Genomic DNA, 23,273 nt, shown 5'->3' with positions numbered 1-23,273 from the left:
AAATAAAATAAGTGGATTCTTGTACGTTGTATTTATCTTGTAGTATTTAACATATTTTGGGCTTGTATGTAGTTACCTGTTTGTGTCCCCGATTAAAATAAACTCCTCATGGGAAGGGATGGGGCCTTATTTATCTTTGTATGACACACAGTTCCTTCATAACCACATTGTGAGTAGTAGTAGGTGTTCAGTTAAATGCTGAGTTGAATTTTCCTGGTGATCTTTTTAAGACGTTCGTCACCTTCTGCCTATATCTTAACCATCCTCTTTTCTGGAAAATTTCACCTACATTGCTGATTCTCAGAGTAACCAGTACTTAACTTTTTTTTGACTTATCATACTTTCTTGTATATTATCAAAACGTATGGTTGTGTCTAAACTCCTCTTCCAGAGGCTTCATCTGATTGCCCTTTTACTCCTTCACAGTGCTTAGCAGGTGGGTACTTAGTAGTTATTTGTTGATGTAAATTAATGTTAAGTTTCATTTTTCATCCTGTGAAACCTTAAGATTTCCTTTTGATTAGTTTAAAAGATTTCTTTTTGATAAGCCTTAGACAAAGGTAGAAATGAATAGGGGAAAAAGACAGGTGAGGGTGAGACTGGGTGGTGTGTGGTATACAGTTCATCTGTAGATGCCTGTTTTAACTATTATTTACACACTTCCTCACAGATTGATTTTTATGTATCTCAGAGAGTGGTTGTTAGCAAAGAATTGAGGAAACCAAATTCCTTTTATATTTGTTGGTGTGAATTTCCCAAACAGTTGATAAGCTCTAAGGGTTCTATGACCTTAGAAAAGCATAATTTAACAGAAAGGGTATGACTTTATTATTATTTTTTAAAATGCGATCATGGGGCACCATATACTGGTTTTATAGACTAGAGTGAAACACCTCAGTTTATATTCTAGTCCTGTCACTTGCTGGCTGTGTGACCTTAGCAAAGATAACCTTCTGTGATATGATTTTATTATCTGTAAAATAAGAAAATTTAGGTATGGCTTGGAGTTTTGGGGAGAATAATATGAGTGGTGTATGTGAAAGGACTTTGGGGAGGCTTGCTATTCTGCAAGTGCTGGCCACACTAACTTTCCCCATAACAACAGGGACCATATTTTGTAAAGCAAAATCAAGATAGATGGTATGGAAAAGGTTTTAATTTTTTCCCCTGAGTTGTGGATGTGTTTGTTTGTGAAACTTTACAGAAGCCTAACATTCAGTTGTTTTTGGCCTACATTTAATAAGCCATCATCTTTGGAGGAAACCATGAAATAATACATAATCAGTACTGTCTTGGAGAATCTGGGAGGTACTGTTATAATCACTAAAAAACTACCAATTTGATATACTTAGACCTATGCTTTATAGAGAAAACGCACCCAACCCTGTTTTAAATATCCTGGCAGAAAGAGAAGTGATTAGTTTATATTAACATTAAACATTGATTTATGTTTGTTTGATCAGTTTAGACTGGCAAATTGTGATTTTTGAATTCTCATTCTTATCATCAGGAAAGCTGATGATTTTGACCTTAATAGAATAAGCAGTAAGTATACATACAAGATTTCCTTCTGAGTTGTATTGTATTCATTGAATTAGTTGATGGTGGGGGTGGGGGGAAACCTGTTGGTCTAGAATGTGCTTGTTGCCTTCTGTTAAGTTTCTGCTGATAACAATTGCTTAACAGGAAGTTTGTCTTTGTAGGCAAATGAGAGAGGACCAGGAAGACTTGATAATCCGGTAGGGTATCTCTAACCTGGATCTTAACTCTTTTAACAAAACTCACAGATTGCTGAGGTCTGTGATGTCAGCAGGAAATATTTTTTAGGAAATTCCCTCTCGGGATTAGTCAACAATGAAGACCTTCACAGGAAGGAAATCTGTAAGGTAGAAATACTGGGTCATTAAAACGAAAAATGAAAAAAAGTTTCTGCTTGTGAGTAGGGGGGTGTGCAAATACAAGTATAATAAATGTCAGAGGCCATTCTAGAACCTCTCATCCACAGAAGAAAAAGAAAGATTAAGCGAGGGCTCTACTATTGAGAAAAAGAAACTTGAGTAGTTTTTAACTTTTATTTTTTAAGCATGAAGTTGAGAACATTTGACTACTTTTGAGAACCACTATTTTGAAAACCAAAATATAGTGGTCGGCTTGAGAGACTCAAAGAGAAAGGGGACAGAGGACAGGAAGAACTCAGTCCTGACATTCCCATTCTGGCATCTGCTGATCTTTGGTCTAGCATAAGGCCTGTCATGGATTAGGCATTCAAGAAATTTTTTTTGTAGGGTAGGGGGAAAAATGAACTCACTAGTACAAGGAGAAGGTGTGAGGATCAAGACGTCCGGAAATGAGTCTTGGTCAAATTGTTGTGGTTGTGTTTGGGTGTAACTTATTCTGCACTTTGGATATAACAGTAAGTTGTACTTTGAAAAGCATAGTATACTGATTGAGCAGTTAGCTACTGACTAGCTACTTTCATCAAAATTGGGTTTCCAGTTTATTCTTAGACTCAAAAGTAACATTACTTAATGGGAAAAACTTGACCACTCATTATTTGTGTGGAATTTCACTTATATGACTTCTTTTAAGTTTTAGGTATTAAGATATTTTCATCTGATTGTTATGGTTAATCATAACTGGTTAATGAAGTTAACTGAAGTTAATCATAGACTGGTATTTCAGTCACTTCACTGCTTTGCCTTCAGTGTGAAAAATCAGAACATTTTTAGTCTTTGCCTGTGGACTGTTAATAAATATTGGAATTTAAAAATTATTTGGGTTCAATGGGGATTTGAGATTCTTTGTTATAGATACATTCTTTGCAACCAAACACAAAGACTACTTGAGCACCATTGTAATATATTTTGTTTCAACTTTAATATTGTGGGCCTTAGAATTACTTGGCCCTTTGTTAATGAAATGCTTTTCTGAGTGGCTAGATCCTAGGGAGTTAGCTCTTTCAGGATGGCCCAACTGTTTCATTTGGGCTGAAATGTTTACTCTTCTGTATTTTTGTAGTTCTCCATTCTGAAATTAATTAAGATTCTTGCAAGTAAAGCTTGGTTTCTTCTCTTGTTCTAGAAGTCATGGCCTTTCTTACTCTTGGCCTTAGGAGGTAGCAGTACCCTATGAATAAGGGGTGTGGTCTCTATCAATCAAATAAGTAGATGTTGACTTTGGGCAAGTTACTTCTTTCTGGGCATCTTTTTTTGAGAATTAAATATGGGTAATTAATGTAAAGGGCCTGGCCTATTAGTAGTCCTTCAGTGAAGGTAGGTATTATTGTTAATTACCGTAGGAGTATTTTGGCAGTAGTGTAGCAATTGAGAAAATACAGCAAATTTATATGCAAGTCAGTTCATAGCCTTTAAAGTTTTTATCTATGTCATCCTGTTAAATGCCTTTTTCTCACTCCCTTTTAGTTTAGAACACAGTCTAGTTTGGTGTGGTAAAAAAAAGAATGTTGACATAGTATGCACTGGGCTTTTATTTAAAGGTATCAGCTATTAAAATTGTTACTAGTGGTCTTTATGATTGTTTCCAGTTTACCTGATGATGGGCCATTGTGGGGGATTGGCCTGTATTGGAATCAGAAGTTCACTCTTAAATTTTTTGTTTTAAAATTGCAGTTGAGGATGTGAGTAATGTATAGACATGATGTCTTATGTAGCAAACCAAAAGATTTCTTTGTTAGGTGCTTAAAAAAAGATCTTTATTGGGAGATATTTGAGACTTCCCATATCATTATTTTTAGCTGACAAACTATTTTTGTAATGTTGGAGGTGCAGTCTTAGAAAATAGATAAGGAAGTTCATTGTAGCTAAATGGTCTGGGATAACTTATGTGAATGATAGGGTGAATTTTTAGCTGCTCGTATTTGGAAATTACATGCTGTTTTTCATGAGGTAAATATTAATATTAGGGATGTTTTTGTTACTACCGTATTTGCCATGTAGAATTTTCTATCCTTTTTTTGGCACAGAGGTGAGGAACACTGCCACAGACCTTTTCTGCCAAACAGCTGACTGAGGGGTTGTCACTTTTTTTCTGTGCCTCAGATCCACCATTCCATTGACCCTTCCTTCCATTTCCTGGTGGCTGTCCTTTGCCACTGGTGCCATGGTGGGTGTATGGATTGCTTTCTGTCTTTCAACAGTTACCGAAGTGCATGTTTGGGATTTTGTTGAAGAAAGCTGGATACAGTAAACGGAAAGAATCTTGGAAGATGCTTGACTGCTGTCTTTTCTCAGACTAGTCTGAAAGGGAATACCCCATTCATTCTGGATTGGTGGATCTGAAGTACAAAATATTTTCCAGGTAAGCGAATTACCCTGTATTGTTTTGTTTTGTGGAATTCAATTTGTTGATAGAAATTTTAAAAAATCTTTTTATTTCTTTTGTCCATTCATAGGAAAAGGAAGAAATATTAGATATTTGTGCTAGAGTTAGGTTTGCGTGTAGTTCAGTAGAGGCACATGTGGCTGAATTGCTAGTAAAAACTTTGTTTCAGTGTAGTAAGGGCAGTTATTTTTATTATAGTTCCAAACAGTTTTTAGTCCTAGGGAATACAGTAAACAGGGAAATGTTTGGGGAGTAGTTTATAAAATGTGGAAAACAAATATTTTGAGGCACTATCTTACATGATTTATACTTAATAAATACCTGGTCAAAATACATTTTGCAGTTGCCATGTAAAGTGGTAGCCTTTTATTCTTAGAACTCTAGGAGGGTTCTTACTGGTTTTGTTTGTTTGGTTTTTTAATTTCAAAATATTAAAGGGCTACAAATGTCTTATGTAACATAGATCACTTTTGTAATGCTTGAGTCCCGGCTAAAGGTGTTCCTGTCACCCAAATAGTGTTCATAGTCCCCATAGGTAGTTTTTTGTGTGGCAGCTGTTTATTGAGAGCATCTGCTAGTGCCAGGCACCTTTGTATGCACTTTATGTGTGTTTCTTAACTGGCACAGGACTTCACCTGCATTTTACAGCTGGTGAAATGGAGCTCATAAGCTTTCACTGCAAGTTGCTCAGGATTATACAGCTAGTAAAATGCAGAGCCAAGATTTAAGTTTGGGGCTGTGTGTCCCCCAAACTCTGAGTCTTTCCATTTTACTATATTTGCTTAAGTTTATCCTTCAACTTCTGGATTTTCAAATTGCCTGTCTTCGAGAGCAAAGTCTGATTTTCTACAGTGGGTTTCCACTTGAAGAGCATATGCTGGATCATTGTTTGGCATGTATTTTAATAATTTAATGTGGTGCTCTGCTTGCTTACTGAAAAATCAGAAGATCAGTTTATCAGGTGAACTTAAGCATAATTTAGGGAGGCCGTGTATTTAAATGTCAAACGTGTTTGACAGGGAAGTATCATTTGGTCTAGTGAACACAAATGTGTCTTCTCAGTTCCTCCTTAGCATTTATTGGTTATTTGAATAGCTCAGTACTTCTTTTGACCTGTAGTTTGTTAGCCTTACAAGTAAGACATTGTCAAGCAACTCTCTTAAAAACGTAACTTTAAGGTATTTAATATTCACTCCAGATTACCCTATTCCTTTTAATCTTTTTTTTTTTTTTTTTGCAGTTTCTGGCCAGGGATGGGTTTGAACCCGTCAGCTCTGGCATATGGGGCCAGCGCCCTACTCCTTTGAGTCACAGGCGCCGCCCCCATTCCTTTTAATCTTAACATTTTTTTTTTAAATCGTATATTGACAATCTGATTTTATGATTCTTATTTTAGTTTAATTCATTTGCATTGAATAGTGTTTCTTCTCTGTGAATATTTTTCACATTTGTTATCTGAGGAGCTGTTAGGATGGGAGAGGTGGTGGTAGTGCTAGTAGAAATAATACTTTTTAACACATAGTGGGTACATACTCTGAGTTTAGCAGGAATGTAGATATTTTATATATATAAACTCATTTTGTCTTTATACAGATTGAGTATTGCTTATCCAAAATGCTTAGAACCAGAATGTTTTGAATTTTGGATTTTTTTTTAATTTTGGAATATTTGCACTATACCTAATCTGAAAATCTAAAGTCTGAAATCCTCCAATGAACATTTCCTTTGAGCATCGTGTCAGCACTCAGAAAGTTTCAGATTTTTGAGCATTTTAGATTTAGGATTTTTAGATTAGGAGTGCTCCATTTGTAGTAAACTGGATGAGGTGGGTACTGTTATTTCTACTTCATTGGTGGGGAAATCGAGGGATAGAGTAGTTAAAAACATGCTCAGGGCCACACATCTTGTAAGACAAAGATGAGATATGAACCTAGGGAGTCTAGTTTCAAAGGATGTGGTACATCTTTGTTTTTTTTTGAGACACAGTCTCACTCTGTCAACCTCGGTAGACTGCAGTGTGGCACCTTCATTTCCTGGACTCAAATAATCATCCTGCCCCAGCCTCCCAAGTAGCTGGGACTAAAGGCATCAGCTACAACACCTGACTAATTTGTTTTATTTTTTGTGGAGATGGGCATCTCTCTTGCTTAGGAAGGTTTTGAACTCCAGAGCTCAAGCAATCCTCCTGCCTCAGCTCCCACATAACAGGTGTGAGCCACTGTTCCTGACAGAATGTGCTTCTAACCTCTGCTGTACTAACCTACCTCTAGTTTAGAGTATCATCCAATAATAGAGGGGCAGAAATCCTGAAGGCTTAATCTACATATTTTGATTTCAAAAAATCATTGCAAAAAGAAAAGAAACAATTGTTGAATATCTGTTTTTCTTCCCTCCTTCCCTCCCTCCCTCCCTCCCTCCCTTCTTTCCTTTTTTTTTTTTTGTCTTTAGAAATAGGATCTCTTTCCATCACCCAGGCTGGAGTACAGTGGTGTAATTATAGCTCACTGCAACCTCAAATTCTTGGGCTCAAGTGATCTTCCTGCCTTAGTTATCCTCTCGAGAAGCTGCGACTATAGATGTGAGCCACCATGCCTAGCTTTTCTTTTTTTGGGGGGTAGACACGGAATCTCACCATGTTGCCTAGGCTGGTCTAAAACAACTGGCTTCAAGTGATCCTCCTGTCTTGGCCTCCCAAGGTGCTAGGATTACAGGCGCCAGCCACTGTGCTGGTCTGAATTTCTATTTCTTACCTTCTGAGAAAAAAATATAGCTCAGGTTGTTTCCCAAGGTAACTTGTACTGGTTATTTTGAGGTTATCTTTCAGAATAGTACTGTCTGATAGAATGTTTTGCAGTGATTGAAATGTTCAATAGCTGCACTATTCAATATGGTAGTCATTGTTCACATGTGGCTATTTTGATTGTGGCTGTGGACTAAGTAACTGAATTTTTAATCTTAATTTTAATTAAATTTACATCTAAATAGCCACATGTGCGTTTTGGAATTTAACATCATCCTGGTCTGGCGCTTGGTTTAGCTCCCTCAGAAATCTGATTGGATCAGCATACCTAAAATCTACTTATCCTAGAATTGGACTAACATTAACCAGCCTTGCAAGACTGATATGTAAAGCCAGAATTCTAATTTATAAATTTACAATGATACGTGCATATTGGTATGATTAATATTTTCTTTTCTGACAGATTTACTTACTAGGTCCTAATTGATATGTTAGTTAATTTTTTTCCAACTAAAAACAATAGTCAGCAGATCCTGAAGACTCAAGCCAAATTACTGGAGTATTATTTCCTTGTAGGTAGACTTTACCCACGGGTCAGATTAGACTCAACCAAGGAAGTGAGATGTCTGTTGAACTGGGACTGAAATAGCCTCAGTCAGCTTACTTTAAGGGCTAATGATTTTTTTTCTATGACAAAAGCTTTTTCCTTCATCTTCTCTGCTTGCTTTGGCTTCCAAATCCTGTTTCATTAAGGAATTCCTTTTCAGATAGTTAGCTTGAACACACTGTTAACTTAAAGGTCCAGGAGACTTTGTTTTCCTTAAGTTTACTTCATCATTGCTGTGATCCATTTTGGACTCTAAGAAGATAGTTGAATTTTTCTTGCTTCCCTATGGCGTCTTTCTACTATAACACTTGTTAGTTTATGTAACTTGGTCATGAATAGTATGTTGTAGAATAGGAACATATTCATAAGAATATATACCTAATAGTACATTCTCTTTGTTATTAAATGGATTTTGTTTTTAGCTTAACTATATCATAACTTTGGGACTTGTTCTCCTCCTGTTTTGGAAGTAGAGGGAGTAACATGGCCAAATTTGTATTTTAGGAAGTTAATTTTGGCAGGTGTGTGCAAGATGGAATGAAAAGACGGAAGGCAAGGGCCTTTTACTCTAAGTAAGCAATGAAAGGGCATTAATGTGGGGATGATGGAGGTGGAGTGGTTTTGAGAGAAATGTAGACAGGAGCTCCACAACTTAGGGATTGCTTATAGTAGTAGGAGAGAGAAAGAATATAGTATGAATTTTAGATTTTTTGCTTTGAGCACTTGGATGCATGTTTGTTTTCTTCAAGACAGGGAATAATGACTGGGAGTGGTGGCTCATGCCTGTATTTCTAGCACTCTGGGAGGCTGAGGCAGGTGGATAGCTTGAGCTCACGAGTTTGAGACCAGCCTGAGCAAAAGAGAGACCCCACCTCCACTAAAAATAGAAAAACTGAGGCAAGAGGATTGCTTGAGCCCAAGAGTTAGAGCTTGCTGTGAGCTATGACCCCATAGCACTCTACCCAGGGTGACAGCTTGAGACTCTGCCAAAAAAAAAAGACGGGGAATACTAGAGGAAAAGCAGTTTGGAGGAGGAGAAAGAATGAATTCAGTTTGGGTTATAGTGAATTGAGTTGGCAATGGGTGAATCGTCCAAGAGAAGAAGTATCTAGTAGGAATATTGGCTCTCATCAGAGACGGCAGGGTTAGAGTGAAATATTTGGGAGTTTTTAGTTGTGGTAGCTGACTTTTCTGAGTATAGTTATATGATTACTTGAGTATACATTGAAGAATCTGTATATTGATGTGTGGGAATGCCAACATAAAGGGATGTGCTACAGCTAATTTTAGATCATATGTGATATTTATCAAGAAGCGTTGTTACCACTCTCTCCTGACCTGGGAATTTTATTGTAGCAAGCTAGTACTTTTATTCCCAGTCAGCAAAATAGCCCACATGTTTGGGTTGTGAATTTTTTCTTTCACTGTAATATTTTGTTTAATTAATAGAGGGATGGGCGGCACCTGTGGCTCAGTCGGTAGGGTGCCGGCCCCATATACTGAGGGTGGCGGGTTCAAACGTGGCCCCGGCGAAACTGCAACAAAAAAATAGCCGGGTGTTGTGGCGGGCGCCTGTAGTCCCAGCTGCTCTGGAGGCTGAGGCAAGAGAATCGCTTAAGCCCAGGAGTTGGAGGTTGCTTTGAGCTGTGTGATGCCATGGCACTCTACCTAGGGCCATAAAGTGAAACTCGGTCTCTACAAAAAAAAAAGAAAAAAAATAGAGGGACAGTTTATTTGAAGTGTGTGTGTGTTTTTTTTTTCTTGAGACGGAGTCTCACTTTGTCACCCTTGGTAGAGTGCCATGGCATCACAGCAACCTCCAACCCTTGGGCTTACGTGATTCTCTTGCCTCAGCCTCCCAAGTAGCTGGGACTACAGGCACCTTCCACAATGCCTGGCTATTTTTTGTTGCAGTTGTCATTAGCTGGCCCGTGCTGGGTTCGAACCTGCCAGCCTCAGTGTATGTGGCCAGAGCTGTAACCACTGTACTATGGGTGTGGAGCCTTGAAGTGTGTTTCTAAGAACTCAGTGTTGTCACTGCACATCTTATGTACATTTATGCAAATTAAATTTTATGCCTCTGGTGACAAAAACAAGAGGAAAAAAATACCTAAACAGTGGAGGTTCTGGATCAAGTGTGAGATGGGAGGTGGAAATCTGCTCTTCTCTCAGCCTGTCTCAGTTCCTGAATGCCTCTTATCTAGCTGTGATGAATGTGATTATGGTATTTTAAAGACACACATTTTTAACATCACAACATGAGGCCTAAATACAAGCCAGCTATTTTATCCACTAGGCAGTTAAAAAACAGTAAACTATTTGAATGCTGGCTTGAAAACGAGCTGTGTTGGGATTTTTGAGGTGCTGTGTTGGTCTCCAGTGTGGTATATCCTTAAGGGATTTTTTTTTTTTTTGAGACACAGTCTCACTATGTCACCCTTGGTAGAGTGCTGTTGTATCACAGCTCACTGCAACTTGAAACTTTTGGGCTTAAGCGATTCTCTTGCCTCAGCCTCCCAAGTAGCTGGGACTACAGGCGCCCACCGCAATGCCCAGCTTTTTTTTTTTTTTTTTTTTGGCAGTTTTTGGCCGGGGCCGGGTTTGAACCCACCACCTCCGGCATATGGGGCCGGCGCCCTCCACCTTTGAGCTACAGGTGCCGCCCCTTGCCCAGCTATTTTTTTGTTGTAGTTGTCATTATTGTTTAGCAGGCCTGAGCCAGGTTCAAACCTGCCAGCCCCAGTGTATGTGGCCGGCATCCTAACCACTGAACTACTGCTGAGCCAAGAATAACTTTTTTTAAAATAATAACTTTATGAAGAATAATTTTGTGTATATGTCTTTTCACACATGAAGGAGTATATCTTTCATTCTTAGGAACAGGCATGCTGGATAGTTGCTTTTAAAAGCCTGGTAGACATTACCACATTGCCCTGTTGCCCTCCAGTCACATTGCAACAATTTATAGTCTTAGAGGCTTTGTTGGATAACAGTGCTCTTATTTCTTGATACTTTCCTGGTGTTATACACTAGAACCTCTGTAATAAGTTGACCACCCAAAGGGCTGTAACAGTGGTCTGTGGAAGTGGTCAACATAAGGTACTAGGCCTACTGTACTTATAGGTCTGTGATACATGTCCAGTCTGTGAAAATTAGGTCAACTTAAGGAGGTGATCAGTGTAAGGAGGTGGCCAACTATGGAGGTTCTACTGTATTTAAATTGCTCTTCTGGGCCAGGTGCACCGTGGCTCATGCCTATAATCCTAGCACTCTGGAAGGCTAAGGTGGGTAGATCGCCTGAGCTCAGGAGATGGAGACCAGCCTGAACAAGACTGAGACCCCATCTCTACTAAAACAGAGAAAAAACCAGCTGTGTATTGTGGCTGGTAGTCCCAGGTACTTGGGAGGCTGAGGTAAGAGATTGCTGGAACCCAGGAGTCTGAGGTTGCTGTGAGCTATGATGACAACAGGGCACTCTACCCAGGGCCAAAAGAGTGAGAGTCTGTCTCAAAAAAAATTGTTCTTCTTTTTTTTCCTCTCCTTTGTATTTTTATTTATTTTTTTTGTTTTGAGAGAGAGTCTTGCCCAGATTATACTTAGGTGTCACCATAGCTCACTGCAGTCTTGAACTTTTGAGGTTTGTCTTTCAGCAACGACCAGCTAATTTTTAACTTTTTTGTGGGGGGGGGGGGCTCAGGCAGGTTTCTAACGCTTGACCTCAAGAGACTTCTCTGCCTCTCAAAGTGCTAGGATTACAGATGTGAGTCATTGCACCTAGGCCTTCCCTTAACTTTTTATTAAGAAAAATATATGTGGGCGGCGCCTGTGGCTCAGTCGTTAGGGAGCCGGCCCCATATACCGAGGGTGGCGGGTTCAAACCTGGCTCCGGCCAAACTGCAACCAAAAAATAGCCCGGCGTTGTGGCGGGCGCCTGTAGTCCCAGCTACTCGGGAGGCTGAAGCAAGAGAATCGCTTAAGCCCAGGAGTTGGAGGTTGCTGTGAGCTGTGTGAGGCCACAGCACTCTACCGAGGGCCATAAAGTGAGACTCTGTCTCTACAAAAAAAAAAAAAGAAAAATATATGTACAGAGAGTTGGGAAAAAGCAGTACAGTAGACATCTTGTATACTTTCTTTGCCTCGATTCAACAATTGTTAACATTTTACCATTTTCTTTCTTTCTTTTTTTTGAGACAGAGTCTTAGTATGTCGCCTGTAGAGTGCAGCAGCGTCACAGCTCACAGCAACCTCAAACTCTTAGGCTTAAGCGATTTTCTTGCCTCAGCCTCCCAGTAGCTGGGACTACAGGTGCCCGCCACAACGTCCAGCTATTTTTTTGTTGCTTCGCTGGCCTGGGCTGGGTTTGAACCTGCCACCCTGGGTGTATATGGCTGGCGGCTATAGGCATTGTGCTATAGGCACCAAGCCCATTTTACCATTTTCTGAAAATTCTGACCCCACCCATTCTCCTGCCTCCCTCTCTTAGCGGTGGGATTACAGGCATGAGCCACTCTGCCCCTCAGGCCTGGACAATATTTTGCTATGTTTGGGTCATTTGTCAGCTACCTTCCTCTCCCTCCCCTTTCCTTCCTTTCTCTCTCTCTCCCCATCTTTCCCCCTCAAATACATACCCTTTTTTTGTTGTTAATAATTGAAAGTAATTTATGTAAACATCAAGATACTTAACCCCTGAATTTTTCAGCTGTGTGTCCTAAGAATAAGGATAGTCAGTTTCTCTTTTTCTCCCCCCTCCCACCTCTCCCTTTATCTGTTTCTCCTCTCTTCTCTCCCTCCCTCTGGCTCCTCCCTAATTTCTTCTCTTCCCCTTTTCTCCTCCTCCCCCGTCCTTCTGTCTATTTTTTTCCTCTTCCCTTCCCTCTCCCCCACGTATGCACACTCACAACCATATCTCTATGTATTTTGTATATATAACCATAATACTATTTTCACATCTAAGAAAACTAAAGTAATTCCATAATACATATAATCTTAAATATTCAGTTAATTAAAATTTTCTTTACTATTCCAAGAATGTCTTTTATAGTATCCTCCCTCCTTTAAAATAAATAAACCAACTCACCAGGATCCAAATAAAGTACATTGTTTGCATTTGGTTATGTCTCTTTACTCTCTTAATTTAGAACATTCTATCCTTTTTTCTCCTTTCCTGTCATTCACTTTTTTGAAAAGTCTAGCTCAGTTGTCTTACAGGATGTGTGCAACATGTTGCATTTGTTTAAGGATTTCCTTATGGTGTGATTTGATTTGTTTCTGTAGCTCCTATGCTTCCTGTAAACTGGAAGTTAATTGAGATGCATTCAGGTTAAATATTTTGACAAGAATGCTTGCTTCATCATAAGTGAAGTGTATTTCACATGGAGTCGTACTAGGAGGCACTTAATGACAGGTTATCCCATTATGAATTACTCTAAGTTTGATCCCTTGGCTAAGGTGGCAGCAGCCAAATCTCTCCATTATGAAGGTACAATTTTCTCCTCTTCTATTAGAGAAGAATCTATGGGACACTATTTTTTGGCAGCTTGTAAATATCCTGTATCTTTACAAGGTTTACTCAGTGGTTTCAGTATCCAGATTCTGAAATCAGTAAATATGATAGGAGTTGCAAGTTGTAGTTTTCTAATTCTATCATTCCTTCAACATTTATTAGCTAGTATTCACTGAGAAACCTACTCTGGTTTCTCCTTCGTTTTATCACCATACTCTCCTGGGTTTTAATTGTTTCAGTGTGTTAATCAATTACTATCTTTTTTTTTTTTTTAAAGTCAGAGTCTCAACGCTGTTACCCTGGGTAGAGTGCTGTGGTGGCATAGCTCATGGCAACCTGCAACTCGGGCTCAAGTGATCCTCTTGCCTCAGTTCTTCTATTTTTGGTAGAGATGGGGTCTCGCTTTTGCTCATGCTGGTCTTGAACTCTGTGAGCTCAGGCTATTTACTGCCTCGGCCTCCCATAGTGCTAGGATTACAGGCAGGAGCCACTGTGCCGGCTTCAGTTACCATCTTTACCAATGCTCATGTTGTCCTAGTTTTGGCTGCTGAAAACTCCTTCCAGGTAGCTCTTGCTTTTGATATAACCCTATTTTCTTTGTGTGTTTCTTGGCTTTTTTGGTGCAAGACGTCCCAGGGTGACATTGTGTTTTTCTTGTAGATCAGGAATCAGCCATTTCTCCAAAAAGCTCTAGTTCTTTTTAGTGGGGAATGATATTTAGAAACCAAAATCATTGCTGTGGGTTGTCATTATGTCTAGACCCTTTCAGTGACTAGAGCTAAGGAATAAGTTTGAAAAGCATCACAAGATTGCGTTATTTCTCTTTCAAATGTAATATTATAGAGTTTTTTTAAAAACCCATTAGGCTTTTGATTTTCCAAGTCTGAGGGACCTTTTCGTTAATGGCCATCAACTTGAGGCATATATTATTACATAACTAGGCAGATAAATAGTTTCATAATTCATTATTGAGCACGTACTCTTTTCCAGATACTGTTTGGTAATTTGGGAACTATAGAACAGAATCAGATGCATATATTACTTTGAGAAGCTTGCAGTCTTTTACATAAAGTATATAGCATAATGTAAGAACTGGCAAGCCTTAGGGCGTGCTTGTTGGTTAAAGGAGTGGGGCACTGGCCCCATGTGCCGGAGATGGCCCAAAACTGCAAATAAATAAATAAATAACTGGTAAAGCTTATGAGAGGTAGACGATGTTGTGGGAGTTAGAAAAGGAAGGGAATTGCATATGGGACGTTTTTCAGAGTCATCCTTTGAGTCCTGAGCAGAAATTAGACATGGACATGAATGTATTAGGGGAAGAGGGTTGCTTTCATGGCAGAGGTAAACAAGTGAACAATGGCTGGCAGTCAGGGGATACAAGTAAGTAGATCCATGGATTGTTGCAATTAAGATTGTGTGGAAGGGACTAAGGTAGATGAATTGGAAAGGTAGATAACCAAATCATGGACTTTGCCCTTTAGCTCATAAGTTACAGATTACTAACCTATGTATAGGTAGAATTTCACAGACATATTTTATTTGGTCTGCATAGATTAAGAAAATTGGAATATTTCATATCAAAACATTATTTTCTTGTTTTGCTTAAAAATTGGAGCTCAGTAGTAGCTTTCCTTTTGAGTCAGAGCTTGTACTTCCTCATTCACCATAGCCCCTATGAGGCCATTTTTTCTTTATCTAATTGGTTATGTAAACTTTGAGTTTATGATTGCTGCATAGATTGGAGGAGGTTTGAGAGAGGGGAGTTGATTTGGGCAAGATCTGTGCTTTACAGAAACCACACTCTGGCCATCAGTTTAGTGGATACATTAGAACAGGACAAATTGGAACAGGGAGACTAATTATTACAGATTGTTGGAATATTCCAGGGAAGAAATGACAAGATAGTAACAGATGGTATGAAGAAGAGGAAATGAGACATTTTAGATGTAGAATGGGAGATTGTAGTGATAAATGTGAGTAAATATATATTGACAAGAACATAAATCAGACTCTTATTACATACAACAGGGAGTAAAAGCTTGTTTCTAAAAAGCTTTGTGTATTTAAGGCTGGCAGGGGGTGGCTCATTCCTGTAATCCTAGCACTCTGGGAGGCCAAGAGGGGGTGGGCGTGGGGCTGTGTGTGAGGGAGGGATGGATTACTTGAGCTCAGAAGACCAGCTTAAGTAGGAACATGATTCCCTTGTCTATTAAAAAACAAACATACATACAAACAAACAAAACAGTCCCAGATACTCTGGAGGCTGAGGCAAGAGGATTGCTTGTGCCTAAGAGTGAGGTTGCTGTGAGCTATGACACTAGGGCATTCTAGCCACAGCATTCTACCCAGGGTGACAAGAGTACGACTCTTGTCTCAAAAAAAAAAAAAAAAAGCTTTGCTTTTTTGAACCAGTTTTTGGAAAGTTTTATCACTTGTTTTTGTAATCCTTTGCTTAATTTTGGAAGACAGTAGTAGAAATAGTTTCATGCATTGTTGTCACTGTAAAATTTAGTTTTATAATATGCAAATAACATGCTTGGCCAAAACTTAACTCCAACCTGCCTTTATTTCTGCCAATTTGCTTTATTCTGTAAAGCAAATATTCGTATTGTGATTCTTCAGTTTCTATCACTTTCCTTATAATTATGGACCTGAGTTTTCAAGCAAAAATATTAGAAATGCTATTTGTTAAGCAGCTTGCTGCTTGTATTTAATTTTCTCACAGTCTCTTTAAGAAGTAAATGAGAAACTGGGCAGTGCCTGTGGCTCAGTGGGTAGGGCGTCGGCCCCATGTACCAAGGGTGGCAGTTTCAAACCCAGCCCTGGCTGAACTACAACAGAAAAATAGCCTAGCGTTGTGGCAGGTGCCTTTAGTCCCAGCTGCTCGGGAGGCTGAGGCAGGAGAATCGCCTGATCCCACAAGTTGGAGGTTGCTGTGAGCTGTGTGATGCCACGGCTGTGTGACGCCACTCTACCAAGGGTGACTATCAGTAAGACTCTGTCTACCAAAAAAACAAAAGAAGTTAATGAAAAACTGCCCTGTATACTTAAATTGTAACATATCAAGACTGTCTTATACTGTTAACAAGTACTTTGTTGGAAATCTTCCTGTTTGATTGGGTTATGATTTTATCTGGTCCCACTGTGGTTACTCCCAGCTCAGATGCTCTGAGAGAGATAGACATGAAGGACATGAAAATGAATGGATTGCAAGTTAGATTGACAGAGCCATACCTGGCTACTGTGTAGTAAACTTGCAAAGATGAATAAATATGGGCTAAAAGGGCATTTGTGTGTGTGTGTGTGTGTATACATACATATGTATATATCTTGTTGTGTATAACTTACAGTAAAGAACACATATCTTAAATGTGTAGGTCAATGTAGTTTTACATGTGTGTACTGTGTACTGTTTAACCACCACACAGATAAAGTTTTTCTGTCGACTATGGGTGCCTGCCACAATGCCCAGATATTCTTTTTGTTGCAGTTCCGGGCCAAGTTAGAACCTGCCACCTTTGGTGTATGTGGCTGGTGCCCTACTGACTGAGCTATAGATGCCTCCTATAGTTTAATCTTTTAATACCTCTGAGTATTACTTTGGGATAAGTTCTGAGAGGATAAGTTTTGATCTGTTGGATCAAAGAATGTGTGCATTTTTAGGAGCAGGGGTATTTTATATAACTAAAGGTTTTACTTGCTTTCTATCATTTATTTATTTTAAAATTTATTTTATATTATTTACCTTAGTATTTTTTTAGTGATGGGGGAGTCCCTTTTACCCTGGCTGGAATGCAGCTAATAATAATTCACTGCAGTCTTGAACACCTGGGCTCAAGTGATGCTCCTGTCTTCGGCTTCTAAGTAGCTAATACTTAGGACTGTAGTTGAGAGTAGCTAGGACTACAGTTGCATACCACCAGGCCTGGCTAGTTTTTTTTTTTTTTTTTGGTAGAGACAGTGTCACTTTATGACCCTCAGTAGAGTGCCGTGGCCTCTCACAGCAACCTCCAACTCCTGGGCTTAAGCGATTCTCCTGCCTCAGCCTCCCGAGTAGCTGGGACTACAGGTGCCCACCACAACACCCGGCTATTTTTTGTTGTTGTTGTTGCAGTTCAGCCGGGGCTGGGTTTGAACCCGCCACCCGCGGTATATGGGGCCGGCGCCTTACCGACTGAGCCACAGGTGCTGCCCTGGCCTGGCTAGTTTTGTCTTATTTTTTTGGAGATCAAGTCTCACTTTGTTGCCCTGGTCAGAGTGCAGTGTTGTCATCATAGCTTATTGCAACCTCAAATTCCTGGGCTCAAGCAATCCTTCTGCCTCAGCCTCCTGAGTAGCTGGGACTACGGCATGTGCCACCATGCCTGGCTAATTCTGGGGGTATTTTTTGTATAGATGAGACAAGCTTAAGCTCTTGTTCAGGCTGGTCTCAAACTTCAGGCCTCAAGCAATCCTCCCACCTCAGCATCCCAAAGTACTGAGATTACAGGAGTGTACCACTATGCTTTGTGAACATTCTCTGTATGAAACATGTTTTCTACATATTTATGCCATTTTAGGGTTTTAAATACTTTTTTAAAAATCTCAATTTGATTAATGAATTACAAATTTGTTTTTAAATTACTAGTGACATTGGACATATTTTTCTTATGTTTGTGGCTATTTGTATTTTTTTTGTGAAAAAAGGGAAATATTTAGATTAGTTATAGTTGTGCTTTATTGAATTTAGATACAGGTTCACTGGGTAGTGTAGTGGGGGGAGTGTGGTGGAAGAAAGTCACCAGGGGAGGAACTTCTGTGTTTATCTTGGCCATGCATGGCATTGCTGCTTTTTTGTGATTGAAATGGCCATTTTTGTTAGAAGCCAGGGGCAGAAGTCTTTGCTTTACTCTATGGACTGTCCATAACAAGAGTAAATTGGATCTCTGCTCTGGGTAGACCCTGGCTTTGGATTTTCTTTATGAAGTAATTTAGGATCAGTTTCAATTGACCCCCCTGACAGCTTCAAGGACACTTTCCCAATCCTATCTCTAACAGCCTTTGCTGCTTTGAGGTAGAAGGTGGGGTTTTGCTAGGAATTCCCTCTACTTCTCAGGTGTTGTTTTCTTTCTTAATATGCAGTAAATCTTATTTCTAGTCCACTTTTTCTGTGTTATATTTTATAGAAATTCCTTGGAATGTCTATGTGGAGGCCACCCTAGCCAGGTTTCCAGTGCTAATGTAGATTGTCTTTTATTTTGCTGTTCCTTTGATGGTTTTATTTGTACCAGCAAGCATTCTCAACCTTGTCACTTTTGTTTTCCTCTAGAGTCTTGTCTATTTTTATTATTTTTCACCTTACCTTTACACATTGCAGTAACGGCGACTGTTTTTTCCCCTTCATTTTCTTTGTTCCTCTGTGTACCAGGCTCTGCTTGGAGGTTCTAATAAGCATTATCATTTGTTACCACTGTTAGGGAGGCTTCCCCCTTTCCTCCTTCCTTATCCAGTTAACTCTGCTGTCCTTTAGAGTTGTGCTCAGACATCACCTCGTCAGGGACTATGTCTGGGTCCCCTAGGTTCCCTTGTGATTAAGTTTCTCTGTCATGATCTGACTCAGTTCTTTTTTCACAGCTGTTAACATAATTGTAGTTTAAAAATGCAAGGCATAATCCTCTGTTGGATAATCATCTCTTTTACTAGAGAGTAATCTCCATAGGAACAAGGATCCTGTCTGTTCAGTGCATAGCATATTTATTCCCCGCACCTATCTTAATCGGTTTTGCGCTGCTACAACAGAATACCTGACACTGGGTAATTTATGAAGAACAGAGATTTATTTCTTATAGTTCTGCAGGCAACGAACTGCAAGGTTGAGGGCCTTGCATCTGGAGGGCCTTCTTCTTCTATCTCGTGTCAAAAGGCAGAAGGGCAAGAGAGCTCATGTACAGGTGACAGAGCAAGAGATTGATGGGCATCACCTGTGGCTCAGTGAATAGGGTGCCAGCCCCATATACCGAGGATGGTGGGTTCCAACCCAGCCCAGGCCAAACTGCAACAAAAAAATAGCCGGGCGTTGTGGCGGGTGCCTGTAGTCACAGCTACTTGGGAGGCTGAGGTAAGAGAAATGCCTAAGCCCAGGAGTCGGAGGTTGCTGTGAGCTGTGATGCCACGGTACTCTACCGAGGGCAACAAAGTGAGATTCTGTCTCTAAAAAAAAAAGAGAGAGATTGAATTCACAGCCTCAGATCCTTTTATTCAGCATTAAACCGTCCGTAAGAGTGGAGCCATCCTAATCTGAACACCTCCCACACCTCTTAGCACCATTGCTTTTGGAATTAAGTTTCCAACTCATGCTTTTTGGGGGACACATTCAAATCACAGTGCTTGCCAGTTGCCCAGTTGAATGAGGGAATAAATTTGGGAAGGCAAATGAGAATTATGATCTTGTATCAAATGTCTGTTTTAAAGTGCATACATTTGCTCTTTCAACTTTTGATTCTTTTTTTTAAGATAGAGTCTCACTTTGTTGCCCTCAGGAGAGTACTGTGGTGTCATAGCTCACAGCATCCTCAAACTCTTGGACTCAAGCGATTCTCTTGCCTCAGCCTCCCGAGTAGCTGGGACTACAGGCGTCTGCCACAACGCCCAGCTAGTTTTTTTTTTTTGAGACAGGGTCTCACTCTTGCTCTGCCTGGTCTCAAACCCCTTGAGCTCAGGCAATCCACCTGGCTCTCAGCCTCTCAATGTGCTGGGATTACAGGCGTGAGCTGCCGCGCCCAGCTCCTGTTTTCTGTTTTAATACAGTCTCTTAATCTTTATTGACTCGATGCTGAAAATGAAGCAGTTTGCATCAGAAATTTCTTTCAGAAGATCAAAAACATTCCCTTTCACGCTGCTTTCAGACCAGATTTTTTAAATTACCATTGATTTTTAAATTGTCCTGATAGTTTTATCTCACTGATACTTCAGTCATTTTGAAGGAGTTGTCCATGGCCGTAACTGCTGTCCCGCCTTGTCAGCCCAGCACTCCTTTCTTTCCCCCTCCCTCTCTCCCGGTTTTCCTCCCTTCCTCCCTTCCCTCTGTCCTTGTGTACGTATCAGTGGTTAACAGGATCACCATTCCTGTGAGTTCTTAGTAAATAGTGTATAAATCCCCTTCTCTTGGAAATTCACTTGATAACTGTCATTTTAATAATGTTTCCCAACATTTCCTAAACTTTCTCATCCCAGAATTCCTCTCCCCCTGTATTTTGGTTTAAAATCTATATGGACACACTTTTGGAAATGCTCTTCTTCATGATTTTTGTTCATCCCAAGTCCTTTTATTCAAGAGTTTTTTTTATCATGTTGCCGGAAGTAAGGAGCTCCCTTAGCTCGGAGCTCCCTCCGAGCTAGTATTGTTCAGTGCCTACTGTTTACCAAGTTTATATCCACTACTCCTTTTAACCTTTATTATAATCTTGAAAGGATACCTGCTATTAGAATTTGCCTGCTGTTTTCCTTGTAGTTGTTTCTTTAAAGTTTGCTTTTTGAACTCCAGATCCAGACTTAGTTCACACATTGTATGCAGTATACAGTTAATAGTCTCTTAAATTTCTTTGAATAAAATTGCCTCTCCCAACTTCTAGCTATTATTTATTGAAACTGAGTTGGTTTTTGTTCTGTATAACTTCCTGCATTCTGATGATTATGTAGGTTTTGCTGATTATGTTCTCATTAGGTCTACATATTCTGTTCTTCCTTGTATTTCTTGTAAATTGTAGCTAGATTGAGAAACTTTTGTAATCTAGAGTCAGGATCTTTCTACTTCAATTAAAAAACAGAACAAAGGGGCGGCGCCTGTGGCTCAGTCGGTAGGGCGCCGGCCCCATATACCTAGGGTGGCGGGTTCAAACCTGGCCCCGGCCAAACTGCAACCAAAAAAAAAAAAAAATAGCCGGGCGTTGTGGCGGGTGCCTTTAGTCCCAGCTACTCGGGAGGCTGAGGCAAGAGAATCGCTTAAGCCCAGGAGTTGGAGGTTGCTGTGAGCTGTGTGAGGCCACGGCACTCTACCGAGGGCCATAAAGTGAGACTCTGTCTCTACAAAAAAAAAAAAAACAGAACAAGACAAAAGCTTTGCTCTTTCAACTGTGTCATTGTGCTTTTCTTTTTTTTTTTTTGGTAATAATTCTATATTCTTTTCAAGTGAGTGGTCCTTGAAGAAGCAGGACTTTTATGCTTGTGTATTTTTCCTAGTTAAAATCTGCACTATTTATTCATTTATTTTTGTTTTTATTTATTTATTTATTTTTGAGACAGAGTCTCACTGTCATCCTTGTTAGAGTGCTGTGCCGTCACAGCTCACAGCAACTTCAAACTCTTGTGCTTTAGCAATTCTCTTGTTTCAGCCTCCCAAGTAGCTGGGATTGTGGGCGCCCGCCACAGTGCCCGGCTATTTTTTGGTTGTAGTTGGCCCGGGCTAGATCTAAACCTGCATCCGAACCTGTCAGCTCAGGTGTATGTGGCTGGTGCCCTAGCCCTGCACAATTTATTGATGGTAGATTGTGAAGCAGTAACATGGCTGCTGGAATGTCCACGTATGGTTGTTAACTTTTGTCAAAGTCGATGATGACACATTTTATGGCAGTGACAACCAGCATGAGAGTATTAATCCTAGAGTTTTTTGTTTGTTTGTTTTTAGTTCTAGAGTTTTTTTTTTTTTTTTGGCAGTCTCACTATGTCGCCCTTGGTAGAGTGCATGGTGTCACAGCTCACAGCAACCTCAGACTCTTGGGCTTAAGTGATACTCTTGCCTTGGCCTCCCAAGTAGCTGGGACTACAGGTGCCCACCACAATGCCTGGCTATTTTTGTTGTTGTTGTTGGCAATTATCATTGTTTAAGCTGGCCTGGGCCAGGTTCGAGCCTGCCAGTCTTGGTATATGTGACTGGTGCTGTAACTACGGTACTACGGGCGCCGAGGCAGTCCTAGAGTTTTTTATTTTCAACTTTTTTGTTTTTCTTTTTCTCAGTTAAGAAATGCAGTGATTTTGCTACTGTTAGTATGTAAACTTGGTTTCTTCCCCCAAATATGATTTGATTACAATGACATCATGTGGGAAGATGAAGAATAAGTGGGAAATGAAGATGAAAGGAAGAATACATTAGGACAATAAAATGAAGTCAGGGATAAAGTTATATACAGTACAAAGAAAAAGGAATACTTGTTAGAGGAGGGGTGCAGATTGGGCTTTGTAATAGTAGTACTATAATAGTTTCTATAGTAGTTTGCAGGACTTCTGCAATCTTAGATGATAAATATATTCCTTTCTCTCAGGTTATTTCTTTATTTGGCATTGGTACTTGTTTGAGGTTTCTCAGTACTGGGTTTTAGAGTTTGGAAAATCGGGACTGTTGCGCTTTCTTTCTGCAGTCTTAGAGTTTTGATTAGTTTATCCTCTTAATATTTTTTCTTTCTGTAGTATCCATGGTTCTAGCATGCATGAGATATTCTTGGAAAATTTATTTAACACTTTGGTTTATCAGTAGAATAAAATGATTTTAGTGGGAAGTTAATACAAAATTTAAGGATGTTTCACATGCGGAATATTGTATCTTTATGTTCTTGGCCACATCAAGTGCTTCTTTTGGGTTTCTCCTATTTTATTTGTACTGAACATAATGTTTAAGGTTTGTTATGATTTTCCATTTGAAAGTGGCAATAGAGAATTTGTGATTTAGAAAGGCGAGAGGACATGTAGATTCAGACTTCTTCAGACTCTGTCTCCCAAATGGAGTCCAGGCTGTCCCTTGGGATAGCATGATGGCATCAGCAGCTCTGGGACTCATCTGGATTTCATTTTTGTGGCTCCCAAAGAAGTCCTGGGATTTAACTTAAAGAGTATGCGACCCTTCGTAGAATCAATCACTGATTAGTGGATACGGCCAAAAAAGTGTCAAAAGTATCAGCCCCATAACATAACATTATATTCTTCTCTCACTTCCTACTCTTCATGTGAACTTTTATGGACTTTACATGTTAGTTATTTGATAATTCATGTATTTATTGAGCTTTTACTGTGTATAGGTCCTATTTGGACCAAAAATACTAAGTTGTAAA

At 39.7% G+C, this 23,273-nt stretch overlaps 1 protein-coding gene across 6 annotated transcripts in view; it reads left to right on the top strand.

Annotated features, from left to right (window-relative positions):
• The window catches only part of FBXW11 (F-box and WD repeat domain containing 11), a 142,223-nt gene that overhangs the window by 5,279 nt on the left and 113,671 nt on the right, over positions 1-23,273 (top strand). Inside the window, exon 2 of one of the 6 annotated variants that reach the window (XM_053567357.1) lies at positions 4,157-4,317. The exons of the other annotated variants lie outside the window; for them this stretch is intronic. The gene's annotated coding sequence lies outside the window, so the exon portion shown is untranslated. The remainder of the gene's footprint in view (positions 1-4,156; positions 4,318-23,273) is intronic. 6 annotated transcript variants of the gene reach the window in all.

The sequence above is a fragment of the Nycticebus coucang genome, chromosome 17 (assembly GCF_027406575.1).
Source record: "Nycticebus coucang isolate mNycCou1 chromosome 17, mNycCou1.pri, whole genome shotgun sequence".
Taxonomy (NCBI): domain Eukaryota; kingdom Metazoa; phylum Chordata; class Mammalia; order Primates; family Lorisidae; genus Nycticebus; species Nycticebus coucang.
This window is presented reverse-complemented; position numbering and strand designations above follow the sequence as displayed.